Source organism: Octopus bimaculoides, chromosome 8 (assembly GCF_046866305.1).
Source record: "Octopus bimaculoides isolate indiv1 chromosome 8, ASM4686630v1, whole genome shotgun sequence".
In the NCBI taxonomy this organism is placed as follows: Eukaryota; Metazoa; Mollusca; class Cephalopoda; order Octopoda; family Octopodidae; genus Octopus; species Octopus bimaculoides.
The window spans coordinates 76,044,452-76,058,919 of record NC_142935.1 but is presented as its reverse complement, the minus strand read 5'-3'; the positions used below and the strand labels follow the sequence as shown (position 1 = coordinate 76,058,919).

Sequence of the window (14,468 nt, the reverse complement as noted above, 5' to 3'; positions counted from 1 at the left end):
GCTCACTCACAGATAGTCCAAGTTCAAAAGTGTCTTTACCACCCCATTGAAACACAGACAAGTGACTGAACGAGTGGATTTCACTTATAACCAGCAAGGCAGTTACGATGGAATACATCAACATTAGCAAAGAAGATATACTACCAGCCATAGATGAGGTGGATGCAAACTCAACTGCTGGTCCTGATGGTTTCCCAGCAATCTTCAAATTGTGTAAGTGTGCCCTGGCAAAACCCCTCCAGATTCTCTTCTAGAGCTCTCTTGCAAATGGCAGACTGCCAAGCAAGCTGAAGGAGGAATGATATGCCCAATCCATAAAGGGGGAAGCAGAGCAGATGCCAAAAACTATAGACCTATGTCCCTGACTTCACACATCAGCAAAGTCATGGAACGGATTGTCAGAGGGAAATTAATCACATCCCTTGACAAAAATAACTTGCTGAGTGATACCCAGCATGGCTTACGACCAGGTAGGAGCTGCTTGACCCAGCTCTTACAACGTTATGACTGGGTGTTGAGGTAGTTACTCAGCAACTCAAATGTGAGCGTAATGTACCTTGATTTTGCAAAAGCTTTTGATAAAGTGGATCATGGTATGGTATGCCACAAACTATGATCTCGGGAAAACTTGGAGAGTGGTTACATGACTTTCTGAAAGATAGAAACCAAGCAGAAGTGGCCAATGGAGCCACCTCAATGAAAACACAAATAGTGAGCAGTGTTCCACAGGGCACTGTCTTGGGACCACTGCTTTTCATAGTGGCTCTTTCAGATATGTCCTCAACTTCCCGGATAGCCACCCTTGCTAGCTACACAGACAATACAGAAGTCTTGCAGAAAATACAGAATCCCAGCAATGTTGCACATCTGCAGTAGAAGTGGGACTCAATTTACAGATGGGCTGAGGATAATAATATGCAGTCTAATGCTCAAAAATTCCAAGCCCTACACTACCAGCATCCAAAACTGAATATGAAACTTACAGGGTACACTGGTCCACATGGAATTACAATCCCCGAGCCTAAATCAGTGAGGGACCTGGGTATCGACATGAGTGATGATACCTCTTTCCAAGAGCACATTACCAGGATGGCGACAAAGTGCAGATGACTTGCTGGATGGATCCTGAGAACATTCAGAACCAGAGATAAGGTAACTATATTGGTCTTCTGGAGGACATTCATCCACAGCCACCTGGATACTGCTCCCAGCTATGGTCACCCAACTGGGTAAAATTAACAGTGGACCTTGAAGCAATCCAGTGAAGCTTCACAAAGAAGATAGTCTCTTTGCAACAACTCAGCTACTGGAAAAGGGACAAACAGTTAAGACTCTACTCCCTAGAGTGAAGGCAGGAGAGGAATGCAGTAATATACATCTGGAACATCCTGGAAGGAATTGTGCCAAATTTTGGCATTGAAAGCGACACCAATGCCAGAACAGGTTGACAATGTACAGTGCCAAAGATCCAAGCAATGCCATCTTGCTTCAGGACCAATTACTGCAACAGCCTGGGTTTCAGGGGCCCACAGCTTTTTAACATTCTCCCAAAGAGCCTGAGGAACCTGCACAAAGTGGATGTAAACATTTTCAAATCATGGCTGGACCTCTTCCTGTCGAGAGTCACTGATGAATCTACCTCATGGCAAGAGGTACAATTAAGGGTAGCTACATCAAAGTCCATTCTTCACCAAGTGCCACATATTAGAGGAGGCTCTCAGTAAAAACAGTGTAGCAAAATGGCAGTACTCCAGCATAGCCACAGCTCTAAGCTGAAACTACAAATATATATATATATATATATATATATATATATATATATATATATATATATATATACTACATATGTCGAAAATCAGTGTGTTTGTTTGTGATGTTCTTAGCTAACTCCTCTTACATCGTTTTATTGATTTTGATGAAAATTGACACGTGAGTAGAACTCATGTCTGGAAACCTCATGACAGACTTAGATTGTTGAAAAATCGATAATACGGCACCTGGAAGGGATCTTTATATCTACCTCATATAACTAATTTTTTTAAACACTCAAGGGAAATAACCCATAGCACCTGCACTTACAGCTATTAGTTTTTAGCAAAGCGATCAATATTTGATTCTCACGATCAGCAGACCTCATTCTGCATTTCACTACTCACAGTTTTCAACTGCTAAACCTTATTATAGTACTTTCTTGATGCATGTACACTTTCAATACCCATAACTCCGATAATTCTGCATTTTTCCAGTTAAACGTTTCCGATGACAGTACAGAAATTTTTGATTCCTGAATGTATTTAATAAGTGTGTCCCAATACGATGAACTAATACTTCAAATGCTTAAAATTCTTAAAAAATGAACCAAACTTCCACACCACATTCAGTTGGGATACCCTGTATCACTTATACTTATTTTACAAATCATAATATTTATTGCTTATTTACAGTTCATACAACATTTTCATGAAACTAATTGAACCATCGAATTTAGAAATATTTTACAGGTTTCATTGTTTATGTTCAATTACTTTGAATATTGATCTTTTGTCTGTCCAGTTTCTAATTTTTGCAGACAATATCACTTTTATACTTAATATCTTATTAAGATATTAAGATATTTTATACTTAATACAAATATCTGTGCATTTCATGTATGTGAGACAGCAGAGCCAGTAAAAACGTTTGGTGATCGAAGAATGGCCTAGGGACTTTTAACATGGATGAAAAGCCTTTAGTTCAACTAGGAAAGAAAATCATCTTACCTCTACTCCATATCAAATTTGACATTATGAAGCAGTTTATTAAAACTCTGGATAAAGATGGACTATGCTTTTACTATATCTGCAGCACATTTCCTGGTCTGAACAGTGAAAAGCTGGAGTATTTGATGGCCCTCAAATCAGAAAATTGATGTAAGATAGGAACTTGGTAAATTCAATGAATTGCATTGAAGTAGTAGCATGGAATTCATTTGTAAGAGTTGTAAATGACTTTCTGGGCAGCAAGGAAGCAGCCAACTATATCAGTTGACAGCATACTGAAGAATATTCAAAAGTTAGGAGCAAATAGGAGCATAAAGCTGCACTGTATCCACAGTCATTTTGATAAATTCCCTAAAAATTTTGATAACACAAGTGATGAGCAGGGAGAATGTTTCCATCAAGACATAAAATCAATGGAATAAAGATTTGAAGGCAAATGGGACATGCATATGATGGCGGATTATTGCTGGAACTTGGCTCATGATCCCTTTCTGTTTCAACCATCAAGAAAATCATCCAAACACACATTCATGAGAAATTAGGCATAAACAATAATGTAATTTGTCTGTAGAAATTTTAAGATTTTTACTAGTTTTTAAGTAGGATTTTAAGAAAACATTCTGGTTTTAAAGAAAAGTCAATTTCTATATCTATTTGTAATTTATGCCTTGTTTCTCAAGCTGTTTTAGTGATAAAACATTGAAATTCTATGGATCCAATATCTTAAAATTTTGACACAATGGTAATAAATGGATGTCATTTTTGGAATCAGTGTGTCAAAAGTTCAGGTCCAAATTTTTTGACAACACGAAAAAGAGAGATGACATGCTGTTGAGTAGGTTCCAGGAATGGATGGGGAAGAAAGAGAGACAGGTGTACTGTATGAGGAGAGTGAGACCTGGTGGTGGGGAAGGAGAGTTAATTTGGTGATATAGTAGGGGTAGTGATCAATGAAAGAGCGGGTAGTGAGAAAAGTGTATTAATGGATAACAAGTGAAGTGGTTCGGGGTAGATGTCAAGGAAGAACTGCAGTTAGGGAACTGATGAATGGTGGTGGGTGTCTTGAGGATGAAAATTAGGCAAAGGGCCCAGTTGTGCATATATATGTGTGTGTGTCTTGGGTATATCTTTAAACTGCATGCAGTAGTGGAGCCCTTGTTTAGAAGTTCCATGATTTTGAGGAGTGTAGAACCACCTCTTAGCCATTACTGTTTCTTTATCTACTCTGACCCATAGTGGCATCTGTCAGGGTCCCAACTATGGATTAATTATCATAAGCTACCAAGAGTGAAAGACCCCTTACTGATGTCACATCCTCCTCCTAGGAGAGGAACTGTTATATGGACTGTTAGATATGTAATTTGTCTGACGTTCCGTGTGTCACTGTGGTTTGTCTGAGTTCATTGTTTCATTGTTGTTGTTCTGAAGGACTGGGGTAGTAAAATGTCATTGATATATATGGCGGACATGGCTTTTGTTTATTTATAACGAACATTGGGTGAGTGCGTTCTTTGTATGTAATTGAATAATAAATTTAATAATTAAATTCGTATAACTCGTTGTGTTATCTCTGTGAGTCTTCCGAGGGAAATACAACAGGAACACTCTATAATTTCACATCATTAGTGGTCATCTCACTTCAGTCTGTCACTTAGTACAAATCATAGATACTCAGAGAGTGGGGCTTATGTTGTACAAGCTTTTATCACTATAATTAATGATATACAGATATCTCTTTATGATGACCTCATTTATCATTCCATTTATTTTTGAAAGTCCTACAGCAATAGAAGAGTGGCACTGTTTGCAGACCTACTAGTTGGAAGCACTCAGTTACAAATCTGCACATAGGTGGCAAAAGTCTTATCCTAACGTTGTTGTCTTTCCATGACAGGGACCAACTCCTGTGCTGATTCTTGTGATTGAACAGCCCTTTTCAGGGAAAGCACTGCTCACCCAAAGAGGAAATGCTAGATAAGTTGCATCGAACCAACGAAGGTAACAACTTTTGTCTGTCACCTATGTTTCAAACCATGCAGATCTACAGTAGGACTGAATTGTCATCTGAGAGGTCATAGACAGAAAATCAAATATGTCATTTACAAGGAAGCCAAGAGAGACAACAATCATCGGCGAAAATGGAGCAATAACCATGTGTGTGTATATATATATATATATATATATATATATATAAGGTAAAAAAAAAAAAGAATTTCGTTGAAGAGATTTTCCCCATGTGATGAGTTGTAGTGAAAAAATATATAGTAAAAAAAGGTAAATGCACACACTTTATATATCTTTAATATATTTTAAAGAATAGAATATTACTATAGTCTACCAGTTTCCCATTTCGTTAATCATGACATTGAAATTGGTGAAAATATTGCAATTTCATATTTTCTTAAGAAGTTTTTAGTCCATGTTATTTGTATGGTTGTTTGTAAATAAATCAGCATGGAGAAAAAATCTAAGGGGAGGTAATTAGTGATTGTTATCATTCGAGACAGGGGAGGTAATTGCACAAACGCGAAACTGGTAAACTATTATAACATTCTATCCTTTAAAATATATTAAAAATATATAAATTGTGTGCATTTTTTTTTTCTTTTATTATATGTTTATTCATTACACACACACACAGAGCTCTACTAGAACTCAGTTTCACTGATTTAGGTAGATTTTCTCATGAACCACATATTACCTGAGATCAATATACATAGGTCCTGAGATCAGTATACATACATTCATATATATGTGTGTTATTTCTTTACTACCCACAAGGGGCTACACACAGAGGGGACACACAAGGACAGACAAACGGATTAAATCGATTATATCGACCCCAGTGCGTAACTGGTACTTATTTAATCAACCCCGAAAGGATGAAAGGCAAAGTCGACCTCGGCGGAATTTGAACTCAGAACGTAGCGGGCAGACGAAATACCGCTAAGCATTTCGCCCTGTGTGCTAACGGTTCTGCCAGCTCGCCGCCACACACATTCATATATATGTGTGTGTGTGTGTGTTATATGCAATAGAAGCAGTATTGGTTCAGAATAGCATTCTGTAAATTTTACTAAATATTAATATGTTATAGAAAGCTCAGAAGTATATCACAAGCAAATGAAAAGCATCCAACTGCAGCAGTGGTAAAATTGCTAACTAATGATTTCTGTGTCTTTGCATGTCATCAGAAGCAAGCATCCACTGTCAACTACAAATTTCACTGCTATTGATCAAGAAAAACAATAGTTAACAAATCACTGGTGATATTTGATATACACAGGATTTAAATATGTGCTACTATAAGTTTCATGCCTCTGATAATTCAGTGCAGTATTTAGTTGGCATTAGGAAAGGCATCCACCCATAGAAACTATGCCAAAACTGACTTTGGAGCTTCACATGGCTCTATAGCTCACCAAATACGGTCAAACTGTCCAAGACATGTGAACATGGAAAATGGACATTAAATGATGATGATGATCTTAGACAGACGAGCTTGTATATATTGATCTATGTATTACTGAGCAACCATCCAGGCTCAAAATACAACATTGCTGCTCTCTGAGGAAGAGTGAAGAAGAACGAGAAAGAATGAGAGGAAAAGTGTAAACTCAAAAAGAAACAATAAAAGAACATTGAAGGAAGGGAGTTAAGAGTTGTGTCCCTTTGGCCTGTTAGCCTGAGAATTAACATATTAAATGATACTTGTGGGTCCCATGGATTCCACAAAACAAAAAAGATTGAGAGAAACTATTTAAGAAAGAAAAGATGATTTGCATTTTTAGTTTATTTAGCTAAGTTATTTTATTTCCAGTCACAATAATATAATATATGATTTTAAAATTTCCCTCTGTTATACATTTTATATTTTTCTCTTTCTCTCCACCTCTCCAACAAACTTTTTAGCCATGTAATTCCCCTCTTCGTGTCTTTAACATTTCTTACTTTCTCTTCACCTCTCACTTCCATTAACTACATGAGTGACAGCATAATGCATTGGCTGGCTATCTGCTCTCTCACTCACTCTCACATTCCCTCTTCTTCTCTCACTCCACCTCCTCCTTTCTAACAAACTAAAGCGTAAAGTGTGAACAAAGAGGTATATTTTTCACTATCAATACACCACCACTACCACCATCATCATCACTATAGTTTTCAATAACAAAGCTCATTTCATCTCAGTCCAGCTAGCTGTTTGTTTATATCTACTTCTTGCTGTCAATGTATTTCTACTCTGACAATACAAACACTCTCTGCCTCCCCTGTCCATCTCTCTCTATCTGCCTTTCTTTAACCTCACCACCAGAACATCACCCTCTGCTAAATATTGTATCTTAAACATATCTCTTTCTCTTTACCTTTCCCTCCCCACCCATCATTAACACTTATTTCTCCCTTTTCTCTCTCTCTCCCTGTTTTCTCTCACCATCTTTTTCTCTTACTCTTCCCCTCTCCCTTCAACTAACCATGTGGTCATTTGGCCTTATTATACATCTTTCTCTACTTCTTCCTCACTTCTTTCTTCTCTACTCACACTCCTCCCCTTTCTCTCCCGCTTTTACTCCACCTCTCACTCAATCCACCTCCACCTCTCTAACTTACTAAAATATAACAGGCAAGCAAACAAGCAGATTATTATATAGATAGACACACACATTCGCGTGCACACTCACACACACACAAACAAACACACGTGTGTATATATATATAAGGTGTTCAGCTGTATTTGACAATTTGCATAAAAGTGAAAGAAAACACAATATCTCATCTAAAAATAAAAGTATTTAAAAAGATCAACCAATATCAACTATAGCTGAGAGATAACAGTTTACTCACATTAACCACCTCAGATTCCACCATGGCCTCAAGAGGCTGTGGAACCTGTTGCATGCATTTCTCATTATATCCCTGGGAAAACCTCTGGACACATCCTTCATCTTGGCCACCAGCTTGGCCTTGATGCTGCAGGTAAAGTAGTTGGTGCCTTTCTCAACTGCTCCCCACACATGGTAATCCATGGGATTACAATCAGATTGTGACTAGTGAAGTCATAGAAATTTTCCAATTACCACTTCTGACTGTTTCTGGAGGGTATAGCAAGAAGCCAAATCCTGCTGCCACACATATAATCTTCTAGCAGCAACCCTCTCCAGCTAGGGTTTGACCATAGTCTCCAGCAGTTTCACGTAGCTGTTTGAATTGAGCCTAAGGCCTTGTTCATTAGTTGTCCAATGAATTCCAGCATACAGATGTAGTAAGAACGCCTGCTGTGCCCTTTCCTGTTCATTATGGCTTTATAGTCTGCTGTATAGGTAGCTGTCCATGTCATGTCTTACAGCCCTTACAGTATTCACAGAGCACTGAGCAGCAGTCTTGATGTTGACATTTTGATACTTTGCTCAAATCGTCATGATACAGGTAACTCTTTTCCAATATTTTTTCTCACCTACAACTTTAATCTCTATCCTGTCCAGCATTGTTGACTGTTCAATACATTGAACTGTTTCTGAAAAAGAGACATAAAACAAATAAGACGAGGACAAATATCCGTCAAATGTAAATAATGTAAATAATGTATATGTTTATTCATTTGCCCAACAGGTAGTTAGAGAAATAGTGGTACTTGTAGTGATAGCGAAATTGTTTTTTGATAATGACAAAAAGGTTGTTGTCTGCCAGTAGAGGGGGAAAGAGTAAGGAATGCACGGTGCTGTCTAGAAAGAAAGAAAGGATAAAAGTAGCTCTGCTCTGATTGGCTATATGCAAATGAGTTCATTATGGAGTCCGGAACTCTCATCGAAAAAAAATTTCACTGCCAGGTGAAAGGTAGTGTTTCTTTTTGATTCTATGTGTGTTGTGCTTAAAAACGTGTTTATATTCTTGAATGTGATAAAGTGTAGAATTAGATTATTATCCTGCTTCCAGCTTCAGTGTTGCTGCCAGGATTTGAAAAATAGGGCACATTTCCCCACCTTATTTTGTGATTTAGGGGGGATTTAGAAAAATTAGGGGTAATTTGCAGCGGTGTTCAGTGAACAAATTAAACACACTACCCAGCAGTGGCTAAAATGTGAACCGATCAAGTTTATGTATAAATTTTCTCTTTATATGTTTGTTTCCTTTTACACAATATTAAAACAATGGCTGACAATTTTCTGAAGCAGCACCCCCACTAATTTTATCTACAAGCCACCACTGCAGCCAAGACAACAATATCATTGTTCAATGTAATCAAGGTAGTTCATAAGAGGGCCTTGTAGAAGTAACTATTTTGCCTTCAATTGTTGGACACAGGCTGAGATAATAGCTGCCATGGTTTTTCCTACATGTAACAGCCTCACTTAAACCAACATTGTTAGCTAGAAATTATATCAGTATTCTTTGTCTGTGGAGAGTCTGGTTGAGACTTCCCTCCATCTTACCTCTTGCCACCACTCTAGCATCTCCATAATCTCTACTTTTCATTAATAGTTCAAGCTTTGAGAGGTTTTGCCTGACAGGAGATGGAATCCACTTGTTGGGAACACTAATGTTTGACTCCTTACTGCACCTGAAAAGAAATGCATGATTTCTTGAAAGTTGTTTGAAGAGTCTCACACATGGCTCGATGTTTCCACCTTACTACCATACACAACGCTAGCATGTTGAGTGTTAATCCTGTATGTGCAATAAGAGCATATTTTGGAGTTGGAGCTTTGTATGAGTTTGGTATTGTTTTACAGGCTGAGTGTTCTTCCTATCACCAACCAAGTGTGAATTGGGTGCATTTTTCATGTCCCGTGCACTAGAGAAGTTGCATTCCAGGACTAAAGTGAGCTCACTTCACTCAGTTTTTATTCAGAGTGGCTTTTATTCAGAAGACAAGTTACCCTCCCAGTAGTATATGAAGTCCATGTCCACCCCATGTATGGACAAGTTACCTTCACTAGGGCTAACAGCATCTTCATCTCCTTGTGTACATTATTTTTATTTCAGAGTGTACAGCTCTTCTAGATTAGTTACTAAGGTCTGAAAGAAGATTTAGAAGTGAGGACAAATAATGTATCAGAGAAGGAGTTGTAGGTATGAGGTAATGAATAGATCATATGGTAGGGAGACGAAGAGAGAGCAAGTAAGACATAAGGAACAGAGAAAAGCAAAAAAGAGAGAGAGGTTCACATTGATTGGAACTGACAGTGTTGGGTGAGATGCCCTTGTCAGGAGGGAGGGTGGTATGCATTATGAATGAAAGAGATTGATGTGGCACTCTTGCATAGACTAGATTGATGTGAGATATGGAGTTAAGACAGGGCTACGTGGAGAAAAGCACGAATACAAGAGAAAAATTCACACCACTTGCCTACAAAGGCAAAAATGAACAACACCAAGCCTCTCATTTTTCTTACAGAAATTGTCAGAGGATGTGACAAATGGGAAGGAGAAGACTTAATATATGATGTCTAAGAATGAGAGCTTAGCTATGATGTTTATGTATGCTTTGTTTAGTTGCTAAAGGAATAAATCTAGATGAGTCTTATGGAATTTCTCATGCCAACAATGTTAAATACCAAGATCATGAAGATGAGATTAAGATTAGAACGAAACAAATATTCTTGACAAAAACATTACTTCTAAAATACAAAGATGACTAATTTAATTAACATGTCCCACTTTCTACTTCTCAAGAATCCTAAACATATTGCAACTGGGGAGAGGGATAGAAAAATACTACCCAAGCAAAGAAACTTTTATATAGTTACTCAATCTGTTAGAAGTAGTAACAAAATACCTTCAAATTATACCCAATTGCCTTAAAAATATAATGGACATATGAGATAATGTAGTTATAGATGTTAGTTCATTATGTACTTAGTGTTGAGCATCTGACCTCAATAAATAATTCTTAAGACAAGCACAAGAATGAAGAGTATAGTGGATTTAATCAGTGCTAGTTGTCTCTATTTTTTCTCATCTCAAATCTGGGTAAAATAAATGTAAAATATCTATTTTTAATTTTGGTATAAGGTTTGACTTGGGAATTAGAATATCTCAAAAACAAGAATGGAATAATTTAATAGCTTTGAGTATAGTGCATACATGTGATGAAAGCTATGGAAAAGTACACTGACTGTTCACTATTTCTCCAAGGTGGCATCAGATTATCTTAGATTTCAAATATAATAGGGCTATTTTTGTTTGAATAATTTTCAGTATATTTTCAAAGCTAAAGTGACAATATTCTGGCCTCAACAAGATTGTCTTGTTTTCCAGTCTAAATATTTATTGTTCAAAAATTAAATACAGGATTTAATCTAAATTAGCTAATTATGTTAAACTATATATGCATGTGATAGCAATCTGCCATACTTAAATACTAATAGCCCCACAATTTTGCACCACTGGTTTCAATAATTCATGAGAGTAATGGAAAAGAAATTGCTGAATAAGTCAATAAAGTAAGCAATTCATTGCTATTATAAACAGCTTTGAAACAAAAGGTCAATGCTAAAGTGACTCATCCTACTAGAAATTATAAACAAATCTTCCTCAAATCATACTCCATTGTCTTAAGAAGGAAAAAAAACACACATAATTTTTGTCAAGACAATCTTAAAAGAATGTGATCATCATGACTGGAATGACTCTGATTATTCAATCAGATTTGACCTGGTGCTGACAATTTTGAAATATTGAAGAACAAAGACTATTGATGAAAAAGAGCTTCACTAAAGGTTCTTGGCTATTATGACTTGTCATAGTGTCAAATAATAATGAAAATTAGTTTGCTAATTTATTTCAAATCTTTACTTGAATATCTGAAACTTTACTTGATATATAATATTTTCAACAAATTAAATTTCTATATCCTTTTCAATATAGTGTTAAAGTAACTACATTGGGTCATTTTTCTTGACATCGCATCATTAAGTTAACAAGTAAATTAGTTAGGGAAATGTTTTAACATAAAATGTCAGACAAAAAAACTAGCAAGGCTTGTTATTTAAGATTCACTACAAGCATTTAATAGTCTCTAGATATGACACTTTTTTGTGCATTTTGGGACAAGTGGATGGAACTTGTGGAAGAGGGAGATCCAAGATGACATAAGATAAGTGGTGAGAGTTGATTTCAAGATGTTGATTCTGATGGTGGAGATGACAATGGACAAAAATGTCTGGTGATATGAGGTTCTTGAGAAGATCTGCCCATCTCAGAAAAACTGTTTTCTGAAAGCACTATGTATTACGTGTACTACACATTTCATTAATTCACCCTTCACTCAATGAACCACATTGCATCTCATACATTATTGGTATATAAATACGGGCAGAATGCCACCAAACTGAAATTTGCATCTTATTCAGAGGCAATTAATCTTATCTGCTTTATGTTATGGAAACTGCTTAAATATCATCCCTATGAGTATCTAAGTTTGGGAAAAGACTAATTATATATGAAAATTAATATTTTACTTCAGTAAAGCAGCAAGCTGGCAGAATTGTTAGCAAATCAGGTAAAATGCTTTGTGGCATTTTGTCTATCTTTACGTTCTGGGTTCCAATTCTGCCAAGGTCAACTTTGACTTTCATCCCTTTCTGGGTTGATAAAATAAGTACTAGATGAGTACTGGGTGCAATATAATTGATTTACCCTTTCCTGAACTTGATGGACTTGTGCCAAAAAGTGAAACCAATATTTTACTGCAGTTATGACAATTGATTAGCATTCATAATTTAGGAACATATTTGATATGTCTTTCTTCATTTGTCTCATATACAAGATGACATTATTTGTCATTCTGTAAATTCTGTCTACCCAGCTTATATGGAAAAGATTATTGTTAACATGTTGGTTTCGTCATCATCATCATCATCATCATTTGATGTCTATTTTCCATGCTGACATGGGTTTGACCTTTGACAGTGGCTAGTAACCCAGAAGACTGCACCAAACTCTACTGTCAGCTTTGGCATGGTTTTTATGGATAGATGCCCTTCCTATTGCCAGTTATTTTACAGAGTGTACTGCATGCTTTTTATAAAGCACCAATGAAGTTACCTAGTACTTGCAAAACAAAGACCCCTTGACTGAGAGAAGCTGGTATTGAGGGAGGAAGCTTTGTGCCAGGTAATGAGATGTTAAACTGTGATAGATGGACAGAAACAGTTGTCTTGCTGTTGAAGGGATACATGGCTACCTCAGTTGGCACGAGCGAGAGAGAGAGAGAGAGAGAGAGAGAGAGAGAGAGAGAGAGAGAGAGAGAGAGAGAGAGAGATAGTGGTAAAGATGTGCAAGAACACACTCTCAAGGTACAAGGGGATAAATGTAACTGGTGTGATACAGAGGACTGAACAGGGTGAGTGAACAGAGAGATCACAAAATTACAAAAGGAGAATGGGAGAGAGAGAGAGAGAGAGAGAGAGAGAAGAGGAATGCAGTGAGAGGTGAACATGGGTATATAAGGGAGTGACAGGATAGCAGTGATACAGTTGGCAGGGGAAGGCCAGGAGAGAAAGAGATGACAATGCAGTGTTGGGCTGCAGGAGAAAGAGGGTTGGAAGAGACAAGCATAGTGCATGAGATGTAGTCTGGTTCATTGGGTGAAGGGTGTATTAATGTAATGCATAGTTGGAATACACATTATACAAATGCCTTCAGAACTCATATTCAATGATTTCAGAACTCAGTGTCACTGTGGTGGGCAGGTCTTCTCAAGAACCTCTCATCACCAGACATTTATGTCCATAGCCATCTCCTCCATGAGACTCAACACCTTGAAATCAGCTCTCACTACTTCTTCCTGTATCATCTTGGGCCTCCCTCTTTCACAAGTTCTTTTACTTTGAGTGATGGGTACTTCTTGACTCAGTTGTCTTCATTCATACATATCATGTGACTAAACCATCATAGTCTTCTCTTTTGCATGCTACATCTGATTCATCCTATGCCTAACTTTTCCCTCAACATATTTGCACTCTCTTGCACATGCACACTGATGTTGCCCATCCTTTGAAGCATAATAGCCTCATTCCTATTCAGTTTTCACATTCAGGGACCATGTCTGACTACTACAGAGCATAGTTGTTTGTACATAAGCATCATACAATCTGCCTTTCTCTCTGAGAGAAGCCTTTTGTTACCAACACAGGTAATAGCTCTCTGAATTTTCTGCATCCTATTCTTATTCGAGCAACTATACTTTCAGCACTACCTCCTCCTCTACTAAGTTGGTCACCTAGGTAACAGAAACTATCTACAATCTCTACAGACCCTCATGGGTATTTGAGAAAATCTAATTCTTGTATGTTCTTCGTGTTTATTGTTCCTATGCATCTGCCACATACAAAGACTCCTTTCTTTGTTAACCTACCTGTGATTCTGTTGCACCACTTATGTGTCCATAGCTTGCAATGATTGCATCAAATGGAATTCCTTACAACACCTTTCCTTCATATTGAGTAGGACCATTTCCCTGATGGAAAGGGAGTTTTATCCACTTTTTGCTTAGGACTTTGGTCTTCACTAGGTTAACTTTAAAGCTCTTTGATTCCAGATTTTTCTTCCATAGCTGAAATTTCTTTTCCAATTCTGTAACAGATTCTGCTGTAAGAGCAAGGTCATCAGCATATAGTAGTTACCATGGGCAGCCAATCTTAATATTCTCTGTTATGGCCTGGAGGACTATGATGCACAGAGGGGATCAGGAACCAGGCCCTGGTAAAC

At 37.3% G+C, this 14,468-nt stretch overlaps 1 long non-coding RNA gene across 1 annotated transcript in view; it reads right to left on the bottom strand.

Annotated features, from left to right (window-relative positions):
* The window catches only part of LOC149134449 (uncharacterized), a 19,931-nt gene extending 11,660 nt beyond the window's left edge, over positions 1 to 8,271 (bottom strand). Inside the window, exon 1 of the long non-coding RNA XR_016242919.1 lies at positions 7,602 to 8,271. This is a non-coding gene — a long non-coding RNA (uncharacterized LOC149134449). The remainder of the gene's footprint in view (positions 1 to 7,601) is intronic.
* Between the last annotated feature and the right edge of the window lie 6,197 nt (positions 8,272 to 14,468).